We start from the raw sequence: 11411 nt of genomic DNA on the forward strand, positions 1-11411 counted from the left end.
AAATTGTGGAAATTAAATTTCCTGTCCAAGACAAGCCCCTGCACCACTTCCCTGTCCTGCAGCGAGCTCGTGAAGGATGATGCTTCTTACTCAACAGCACTTGAGAAATCTTGTAAAAGCCCCGGAAAAGTCTCTGACAATTTCCCAGTGAGTCACAGCGTGAGTGTGGACAATGAAGGATGGTTATTCATCTCCACGCAGCTCCCAATCTCACCTCCTGTTTTTCTTGTGATGCATGCTAGACGCCGTGTAGGAGCTGCTGTTGAAATCTTCTCCCTGGAGCTTCAGTTAGACCTCTGACTGGACAGCAGCGAGCTCATGGTGGGAAGTGATGGAGCATGGAGGCGATGTTTAGTCAGGAGGAGACAGTGAAGAATGACTTTAGAACAGCTGCTGTACTTGGCCGACAATCAGAAATGTCTACGAGCAGAGTTGAGTTAGATTTGAAACACAAGGTAATACTTTTGGATTCTTCAAGGGGCCATATTGAATTTTCTATTCTGTTGTGATGAGTCAACTGCTTACAGATGTCCCGTCCCTTAGCCGTAATGCGTTTGAGCTCTTGCCAATAGAAGCGTGGGTGTGACAAAGTGATGTCACTATATGTTTCGGAAGTAAATAAAGTAGTCTAACGCAGCGTCCACACGGCGGCGTGCGTTGAAGCTTGGCGGCGGGCGTGTCTGAAGCTCGACCAACAACCAATCACATGAATCTCCCGCCCCCGACATACAAAGCAATGTTAAAACGAAGTCAACTGGATATAAACTCCCCAAACAGGCGAAAACCTACCAGTTTCACCCACTGTCTCTGCCACCTCCCTCCATGCCTCGCTCCTCCGGTCTGTATCCCGGTAGATGAACAGAGACTGATCATTCAGCACCGGGTGATTCACTACCGCTATAATGAATTTTCCCTCTATTTTTTTTAATATGAGGAAATGACCTGCGTAGTCTCTCCCAGCATACACGCGGTTTGATTGGCTAGCGCTTGTACTGGCAGATTTGCATAAACGGGATTTCATTGGCTGACGCTTCTGCCGAGGCGCCGAAAGTTGAACATTGCTCAACTTTTGAAGCGAGCAACGCCAGCAACGCTCCACGTCGCTTCCCAAAATGTGTCTGGAGGAAACAGGTATTGCAGCCTTTGCAGACCATTGACATGCACTACAGAAAAGGGAAACCCCCAAAAAGCATAATAGGGCCCTTTTAAGAAATCTGGTGACTTGAAAGAAATAACTAATTTTATCTATATTTTAAAGACAAAATCCAAAGTCTAATCAACCCTTGACAATATAGCCATAATCTAATTGCACATTTTCCTAATGTAATCTACTTTAATTATAGTTGCTTATAATTTGTTATCTGATCATTCTTGCGAGCCAACCCCTGACTCTACGAGTGGAAAAACATGTCTGACATTTCACTGGATTTACTGCCCAAGCTATATGTTTTAGTGTCAGTCCTCTGGAGGCTGTGGTTTAGGAAAACATCAGATGACTTCTTGTAAGACATGTTGAAATCCTGTAACCAAGGTTAACAGTTTGCATTAAAGTCTCACAAACCGCCGTGTGAAGAGGCACAGCGAGGCAGAGTTATTTCATACCCCAAAACCCCTGCTATCCACACTTTCAAGTTTCAAGTCACTTTTTTTAATGCATGTCAGGGAGTTCACTGTTTTCAAATTGCTATGCAGAGCCACTCTCAGTATTCGTGCCTCTCTCCATACCAGGAAGTGCCAATCATCAGCGGCCCTGCTTTGAGCGCGCGTCAATGTGTCGCAGGGTGGATCTGACCTTGTGGAGAAACCAAACAACTGTCTGCTCTGACCAGAGCGGAGAAGACAGGTCATTTGTGTCACATGAATACTTGTACACAGCAAATTCGCCAGTGTGAAAATCCTGGTGTTAGAGCTTTTCGGGGTAAAGTGTTGTGGTTTTGGTGTTACATTTAACATGATTAACACCGCCTGTTGTTAACACACTATATAGTACAGGGTTGGATCATGGTGTTAAACATATTTAACGACGGATAGTGTGTTCTCTCAATCCGGGTACTTTTACGTGATGTGCGTGAAATTATTTAGATCTCCGCCATCATTTTGATGCAACCTTCAGTCTCGAGAGACTGCAGTCCGTGACGGTAAGTTATCGCTACGTTTCATAATTTGTTCCCCAGATAGCTTACATTAATTTAGCTTGAAAATACAGTTGTGTGTGGTAGGTAGCGTAATTGTAAATGTATTGTTTTCATTACTAGCTTGCTAACTATTACTATTTGACTGTCATGACCAGGTGCAGGTGCACAGACCATACAGTCAATGCTTGCTTGCTAAACTAACTGTCGAATTAGATATGGATGTCGAATTAACGTTAGATATGTAACATAATATGTAATCATTACGAATACTAATGTATTGCACATGTCTATCGTTAGTTCGACAGCGAGCTAACAAGCTCTAGTGTCCGTAAAAATGTTGTTCGATAATTGCCGCCTTTTACTTTTCTAGCATCAGTCCGTCTTGCAGCAAGTGTGATCGCTTGGCCTCGCCCTCGACAGACTGCAGTCAGTGAGTGACGGTAAGTTATCTAGATAAATAACGTTACATTTAATTTGTTCCCCAGTTATCCAACATTACTTAATTTAAAAATAATGTTACAGTTGTGTGTGTGGTAGCTAATAATGTTTACTAGCTTGCTAAGAATATTTGTCTGTACTGGCCGTGCACCTGCTTGCTAAATGCTACCCAGTTAGCTAGCCAGTTAGCTAGCTGGCTAGCTGTCGAATTACACACAGATGTCAACTTAGATAACATTAGCTATGTTACATACTATTATGTCATTACAAACACCAACGTATTGCACATGTCTAACGTTAGTTCGACAGCTAGCTAGCTAAGAGGTTCTGGTGTTGGTCCTTATCGGTATAGTTAGCCGACTTCGCTAACAACTTTTATTTTTCCAATTTCCTTTCTATCACTATCTCAGTGTCACCTAAGCAGCCATCAGTCGCCGCGGGTTTCGACCGTGTGGTCTCGACAGACCGTGTGACTGTAAGTTATCTACGTTTCATTGAATTTGTTCCCCAAGTGAAATTATTTAAGTGTATGTAGTACAGTAATACAGTTGTTGGCTAATTGGCTCCTTTTCCTTTCTAGCACGTGTTCTTCTGCTCCGTGCGGAAGCAGCCATCTTGTGTGGCCTCGACAACAGACTGCATGCAGTGAGTTATCTAGATAACGTTACATTTAATTGAATTTGTTCCCCAGTTAGCTAACATTAGTTAATTTCCCTTGAAAATAATTGTAGTTGTTTGTGGTAGCTAATAATGTTAACTATATTTCTAAGAATATTTGCAACCCAGTCTCACGGCATACATTTAATCTATTGATTTGTGTTCACAAACACGATTTTCGCATTTGTTTTGTGGCACACAGAACGATTTTTATTTTCTTGGAAAACCAGAAGCTGTGTGGTTCATAAAAACATGTTCTTACTCAATATCTTACCCTTAGCCTAACCCTTTTATTTTAAATGGTATAATGTCGGAGGAAAAGAAATGGCTCAGAATACTGAAATCTGTATTTGTTGTCATCTTTTTTTCCTTGTAATTTGGCGCAGGCACGAAACATATTACCAATACAAATGCATTGCTTCTAAATATTGTTCTGTGTCAGAATACTGAAATCTGTATTTGTTTTTAAAATCTCTTTTTCCTTCTAATTTGTTATTATTTACATTGCTTTTAAAGTCGTTCTGTGTGACACGAAAAAAATGGGGAAATCGTGTCTTTTTTTACTATAACACGAAATGCAGTGAGACTGGGTTGCAACACACCAACACTGTGCTTAATTTGGTCCCGAAACGTTTGTCATGCACAGATAGAAGCCTCAGCTTAAAGATACAAAAATAAAAGAACGGAGCATAAAGTAGAATTTCTTTATCTAAAGACAGTTCCAATTTATATTATGCCACCCTTACACAATTGGAGTATTTGCTTGCTTAAGAAGCGGAAGTTGTGATGCATCATAATAACTTGTGGAATAACAAATGTTGTGTTTCTCCATTTGACCCATATAGGGCTCTTGCTCTTCTCTTCAGCTGAAGATGATAGTCAAAGTGCAATACCGAAACCAAAAGAAGTACATCAAAATTCCAGAAGCTTGTTTTGACATCTTCATCACTGAAGGCAAGTAAACCACTTCAGAATCGGAATACCTTTATTAGTCCCACAGAGGGGAATTTTGCGATCCACCCTCATTAACCTACTGTTACATTAGATGGACATGATGCACTGTTGAGGCAGTCCCCCCCCCCTTGTGTGTGTGTGTGTGTGTGTGTGTGTGTGTGTGTGTGTGTGTGTGTGTGTGTGTGTGTGTGTGTGTGTGTGTGTGTGGTGTGTGTGTGTGTGTGTGTGTGTGTGTGTGTGTGTGTGTGTGTGTGTGTGTGTGTGTGTGTGTGTGTGTGTGTGTGTGTGTGTGTGTGTGTGTGTGTGTGTGTGTGTGTGTGTGTGTGTGTGTGTGTGTGTGTGTGTGTGTGTGTGTGTGTGTAGCTTCTGCTTATATTTGGTCTTCAATCCTTTTAGTGAAAGAGAGGTTGGAGGATGAGACTGGAGGATGAGACATCAGTGGAGGATGAGACTGGCACAGAAGTGGACGACTACGCATTTCCAGATCTACTCACTACCAGTGGAATATGCTTTGTCATCAAAGATGAACTGAATGACAGTGGTGGTGAGTGACGACAATAAACGCTTTTCTCAGCAGCTATGTTGACGTCATAGCAGGGTAAACACAGGTGTAATAGATCAAATGAATTTTGGCCCGATCTATTTAGTGTGTCACGGCCATTCCAGTGAGACGGCATATTAGCAGGGCCCTGGCCTGCCTACATCCTAAATTACATCTCTGTTTACGCTGCATGTCAACATGGCTGCTGAGAAAAGGGTCGATTTTACATTTCTCAATTGTATTGCATGCTAATTATCCCCATGCAAGTGTCAAGCACACCACACATTTCATTGCTATAAACAATACTATCTTAAAAGGTAAAGTATTGTTTATAGGAATCAAATGTGCGTACTCCACTGATTTGGTGAAAATACATAATTTTGTACTTACTTGGGGTTCTTGTTGAAAGCCTTGTTCTTAAGCTTTTGCTAGACTAAAAAACACCATTGCTGTCTTAAGTATTGGTCCCAAGTAGAGTGCGCTCTTGTGGACAAGGACTTTGGGACTCATACTTGCAATGGAGGTTTTCAGTGGGTCTGTTGTATTTTTGAGAACACTTCACCAGTAGATTACATAAAGACATGACAAAGGAAGACCATATAATTTCAATATTCATATTTAATATCTCTTGTGTGATGACATTATTTTCCAGAGCCATCCTCATCCCCCGCTTCAGGCACAGATACTATTTCAGTCACTTCGAAAAGCAGCAGTGAAATCGATTTCTACAGTGGCACTCTGAAACGCTTCAGAAAAGAGGAGGAGGCTTTGCAGGGTCCACAAGCCAAAGATGTGAGTGCATATTCAATATGTCATGTACACCATTGTTTTACATTTTAGTGACGTCTGTCCATCCGTGTGTCTGTACCAGTAGATTGCTCATAAACCTATACTGCTTACTAGGGATGCTCCCATCGATCGGTCACCGATCGATATCGGCCGATACTCACTCTCTACCGATCGATCGGTGCTCTCTAAACATGCCGATCGTGAGAGCCGATCGCATGACGTAAAATACATGACACTTTTCTCTGTGTGCGGCAAAACAAGCTCGCCAACATGGCTTCACCGGTCTGGCATTATTTTAAGGTGTCTGAAAAAGACAGTAAAATAGCGGAATGCAACGTGAAGCAGAAATCCTGCAGCTCCGCCCGCCGGACCGGTAAGCGGAGCGAAACACACAAGAGTTAGACCTAACACACTTAGCTATTTTATCTACTTCTGGAACAAGCTAAACTAGTTATTATAAATATATTTATTCTTCACTGTCGGGTCACTCATTACTAGATCAGTGAGCTGCATGAGATACTGACAGGCTGTCAGGAGGGAGAGAGAGAGAGAGAGAGAGGGAGAGAGAGAGGGAGAGAGGGAGAGAGAGAGAGGGAGAGAGGGAGAGAGAGGGAGAGGGAGAGAGAGAGAGATTCCGCTCATTTCTCCCGTGTTATCAATATTCTCCAAAGTGAATGTAAATTTGAATAATGTACATCATTTGAATGTAATAATTAAGTTGGTTGTTGTTTGTGGAAGCTCCAGTGAATGAGCCCATTAACTGAGTTTTAAACATCACTTTAAATGGAAGATTTAAAGTGATGTTTAAATCTTCCATTTAGGCCCCGCCCACGCGATCGGTATCGGCCGATACTGATTCCGGCGATCGGCCCCGAAATTGGCGATCGGAGCATCCCTACTGCTTACTTAACGGGTGTCATTTTTGTTGCGTTTTGTTTTAAGCTGATAAAACAGGTTCTGCTGACCAAACCAGGAGGAAGTGATGTGATGAAGGAGTATGAGGAAAAAGGAACAATTAGTCCTGCCACAAGAAAAGTGATGGTGAACATTCTAGTTGCAGACATGGTGCAGAGTGAGGGGTAAGATTCTAATTTGTTATAGCTTTGCATGAAAGTGTCATGTATGTATAGGCTAAGTGTGGATGAAGTTGGTGCAATTGTATTTCTACATAAATTGAGTTCATTAGGTTTATATGTTCTTAAACTGAGTCTCTTAGACTTAAATGAATTAAATGTTGAAAATCACTGTTTTTTCTCTACAGGAGAATCCCTCAGCGACTGACCAAAGAGAAGTATGCACTGGGGATTGTTACCCTGTTTCCCTCGCTCCAAGATCCACATGGGAAGACAGGCTATGTGAGTTATTCTTGATTATGATCAAAGTAGACTGTTTTAGATGGCTTACATCAGGGGTATCAAACTCAAGGCTCGGGTGGCCAAATCCGGCCCGTGACTTCATTTTCTGTGGCCCCAGCAAAGAGCTTGCAAAGAATGATATGTTTATTATATGGTTACATGATTATTTACAGAAGCACGTTGCCCATAAACTACATGTCCCATAATGCATCTCAAATTTGACTTTTTTTTTCAGAGTTTGACTTTTTTTTTAAATGTTTCTTTTTTTATTTCACCTCCCTTTTTTTTAAATGTCACTTCTTTTTTTGATTTTGACTTTTTTTCCAGAATTTGGTTTTTCTTTTAAAATTATTTTGTGACATTCTCATTGAAGAGATTTGCAATTATTTGCCTTAACTTCTACATTCAGACGTAGTTAATTCTGAAGTTATTACCCTATCTGATAATAATCCAATGCAGAGGCAATAATGTAATATATAATACATCATTTTATATAGTCTTAAAGTTACAACCTGCCCTTTGAGTGCAACCATAATGCTGATGTGGCCCGCGATGAAATTGAGATTGACACCCCTGGCTTACATGGTTCCTTGAATGCTGTGGGATTTCTATAACATGCTACTGCATTTAAGAATTCCTGTAGTTGTATACATACTGTAGGGTAGTTTAATTCATTTGGGCGGCTGTGGCTCAGGAGGTAGCGCATAGTCCAATGACTGCAGGGTTGGTGGTTCAAATCCCGTCTCCTCCTGTCCACATGTCAAAGTGTCCTTAGGCAAGACACTGAACCCCAAATTGCTCCCAATGAGCAGGCCTGCACCTTGCATGGCAGCTGCCGCCATTGGTTATGTGAATGTTTGTCAATGGGTGAATTGTCAATTTTGTTTTTTTCGGTCAGGAGCATTTTTATGACGGGCAGAAAGGCGGTGGGTTTCTAGCGTGGCGACTGAAGTCCGTTCAGAGAGCAACGCGACTTCCTGTGAGGTCCACGGATTCCAGAATAGAAGAGAATGGAGGCCCCATGCTAAGGAGAGAGATAGGCCACTGTGATGATCATCCAGATGAGCAGAGATTTCAAGAACTCATATCTGTGATGAATCATACAAACAACAGAGAAGTCATCATGAAGAAGATGAGAGACACACTGGAATATAGACGGCGCCTTGTCCACGATCCTGAGAGATCCTCCACTATCCTTTCAGTATTCCCGCGCCTGCTGGACACTAAAGGATTGGTAATATTTTATTACTCCTACTTTTGCTTATTATGAATGTTATTTTGATAGATGTTTTAAGCAACCTTCAGTTAAATGGAGATGATCTAAATCTGTGAAATTGGCATTGGTAGTAAATTGAAAACCTGATGGTGGTTCTTGCGTTTGTGCTGTATATGTGTTTTAGATTCTCCAAGACTTCAGTCTCCTCTTTGGGTCAGAAACTCCATCCAAACTACTGGAAAAGTGGCCAACCTCCTTCAAAGCAAAGGTCATCCAACAGGCAGAAATGCTGACTTCCACACCCTTGCTGAAGCGCTTGTTGTTGTCTGCCAAGAACCAAAGGGCTGATGAACCATCACTGGAATCACCAGGTATGGTTTTAGGAACTGCATTGTCATATCATGTCATATTGCCTATTGTAAATGGTCTATGTGAGGCTGGAGGGAGTGTATGACCACACAGTTGGAGAATGCCAGGGTACAGTGGGTTTGGAAAGTATTCAGGCCACTTCACTTTTTCCATACTTTATTGTGTTGTGAGACTTCATGTCTTGTATTTTGCTTGTACATGCACTATGAACTGTTGGACATTATACAGATTGGTAAAAAAAAAAAAAAAGAAGTTGATCATTGTTCTCTTTTCTTACAGAGTGGGACAGTGATATGGCATCCATCCTCCTCCTTCTGCACCTCCTGTCACCCCAGCCTGCGGGAAGGAAGAAAACCCAGAAGATCAGTGTAGCTCAGGCCATTGACCATCTGGTCGTATTTCACAAGGTATGTGGCAGGTTTAAGAATGTTAGATCTAGCCACCAGAACTACTACAGAGAGCTGTCACTATGATAAAGTAGGACTAGGCTAGTGCAAATATAAACTATTCCTAAAAACACACACATGCGCATAATTAGCCATGTAAAATTAAAATGTTGCTTGCCTTGTCCTTCAGTCCTGTAGGAGTCTGGATGAGCACCTTCAGAGCCATATGGACACGAGCCAGCCATATCTTCTTGCTTCAGGGACCAGCAAGGAGGCTGTCGGCAACTTCTTCATTCTGATTGACAAGAAGCTCATCCCCTGTGAGGCTACCACTTCCTTAGCAGCAATTGATGAACTTTTTAAGCTTCACTTTGTCTTAGGCACTAGCTATGATCCAGCACTCAAAAGCATGTACACATTTCTGCAAACAACTGTCTATAACATAGACGTTGACACCACCAGTGAGAGCCCCAAGGTCAAGGAACTGAGAACTAAGTTTGTGTGTAATGTATAAGTGTTACATATGCAGATTATTGCTCGATACGCCTGGATCCTTAACTCGGCACATTAAGCTTGTTCATGGCTTGTATCCAGGAAAACATTTTTATTTGATATGCGCTCAGGATGGCTGCTCATTGCAGTTCAAAAGTTTTTTAGGTTTTAAAAAACACTTGAAGAAATACCATGATAAGGATGGGGTCGTTTCAAGCAATAATCCTTGATCACCAGTCCAACAAGCTGTTATTCTCAGGGAAGACATTTTACATGTTGGTGATTCTGACATGGATCAAAAAGGTCATTTGTTGCCTGGCACGGCAGGCAACAAATGACCTTTTCGGACCTCCACGGACCTCCACTGCCATAGAGGGTTATTTTTTATTTTTGTACATATACATTTTTGCTGTTGAACAATATTGAATGTTGGTTGAATTGCATATTGTGAGAATTTGTCAGTCTTAAGAGACATGGAAAGTTTATTTGTTGAGCGTTTTCATGCCTTTAATGTTGTTAAGCAGGAGAACACTTTCAGTCATCAAACCTGATGCACTGCAATTTCTTTTTTTTTTTTTTTTTGATATACTTTATTAATCCCCGTGGGGAAATTGTTTCTCTGCATTTGACCCATCCTAGTGTTAGGAGCAGTGGGCAGCCATTTTGAACAGCGCCCGGGGAGCAGTGTAGGGAACGGTGCCTTGCTCAGGGACACCTCGGTAGCACTTGGTCTTGCCGGGACTTGAACTGGTGACCTTCCAATTGCCAAGCCAAGTCCCTATCGACTTCGCCACCACCGCCCCAAAGCGGTAAGCCTTTTTATCTGCAAATGTCTGCAAGTACCAATGACACCCTTTGTTATATTGTCTTAGACAGCTATGTGCTGTAATTTGTATTTATCCCCCCACCCCATGGGTGTGTGAGGTCCAAAAAGGTTGTTTGTTGCCTGGCACGGCAGGCAACAAACAACCTTTTCGGACATCCCCTGTCAAAGAGGGTTATTTTTTTATTTGTTGAATTGCATATTGTGAGAATTTGTGCATTGTGAACATTTGTCAGTCTTAAGAGACATGCCACCATTCAAATAAAGCACTTGGCATATATGTTATCTGGAATGATTTATTGGTCATTGTAACTTTTAACACCAGTTTGTTGTACATCATAATACCAATACCCAACATTGACACTAGATTAGTGTTCATTTTGAACTCCCAGAGGTGTTGAGGCTAATGCAAAATGCAACACCAGTATAATGTGCATTCAACACTATCAGTGTACATGTTTAACTCTTAAAGGTGTTAGATGGGAGAAGATGTATCACTACTGTAGTGTTACTCTACACCAGGACAGTGTTGAATTGAAGATGCAGCCAACACTGTTAGTGTTGTTATTGGCGTTGGTGTTCAGTGTTGGTGTTCACATCTTACACTCTTAGTGTTGGTATAGTAACACTGTGATAGTGTTATATTGTCAACACTTTGGAAAGTGTTAATTTAACACTTTGCTGGTGGTTTCAATATAAACTCTTTCATAGTGTTAAAATTAACTACATGGGTGTTGAATTTTAGATTTCAAATTTGCTGTGTAGAAATGTGTTTGTGTATGCGTGACACATGAGAGAAAACAGGAACTGTGACAGCATCTGGATTAGCAGAGTAATGGATGTTTTGGATTATGTCATTGAAACATTGACTCTCTTCCAGCCCCATTTCTTAAAGGGTTGGTTCACCCAAATTACAGAGAGGCCTCCTCATACGACTGGTATCCATGCGGGAAGATAGTTTGAGTCACATGCAGTGGAAATGTCGAATACGATAGTTGGTTTCTAGCTTAATATTGAGCCATAGATATGAGTTTTTCGTCAATTAGCGCAACCACGGGGGAATTTGTGTCTTTCTATTCACTTTGTTAGTCATGCCGCCTTGAGAATCTGTTTTGCATTCAGTTTGAACACACGGTAAGAAACCAATCTAAAAATAAAACAAGAAAATCAATCTTTGATTTGGAGAAAGCCATGTGTTCTCACCCATAAAAAAGGATTACATTGGGTCTCAGCGCAGGGCTTTAAAGACACTCGTG

General features: G+C 41.5%; 2 long non-coding RNA genes across 2 annotated transcripts; both read left to right on the forward strand.

Moving 5' to 3' along the window:
* The first annotated feature begins 2152 nt into the window (after positions 1-2152).
* LOC117465830 (uncharacterized) lies at positions 2153-3219 on the forward strand. Its single transcript, XR_004554217.2, has 3 exons — positions 2153-2575; positions 2984-3048; positions 3154-3219. It is a non-coding gene; the product is annotated as an uncharacterized lncRNA (long non-coding RNA).
* Positions 3220-6308: 3089 nt separating this feature from the next.
* Positions 6309-8036, forward strand: LOC139435906 (uncharacterized). The gene is made up of 3 exons (XR_011645118.1): positions 6309-6593; positions 6776-6869; positions 7768-8036. It is a non-coding gene; the product is annotated as an uncharacterized lncRNA (long non-coding RNA).
* Positions 8037-11411: the final 3375 nt, after the last annotated feature.

Source organism: Pseudochaenichthys georgianus, chromosome 20 (assembly GCF_902827115.2).
Source record: "Pseudochaenichthys georgianus chromosome 20, fPseGeo1.2, whole genome shotgun sequence".
Classification (NCBI taxonomy): Eukaryota; Metazoa; Chordata; class Actinopteri; order Perciformes; family Channichthyidae; genus Pseudochaenichthys; species Pseudochaenichthys georgianus.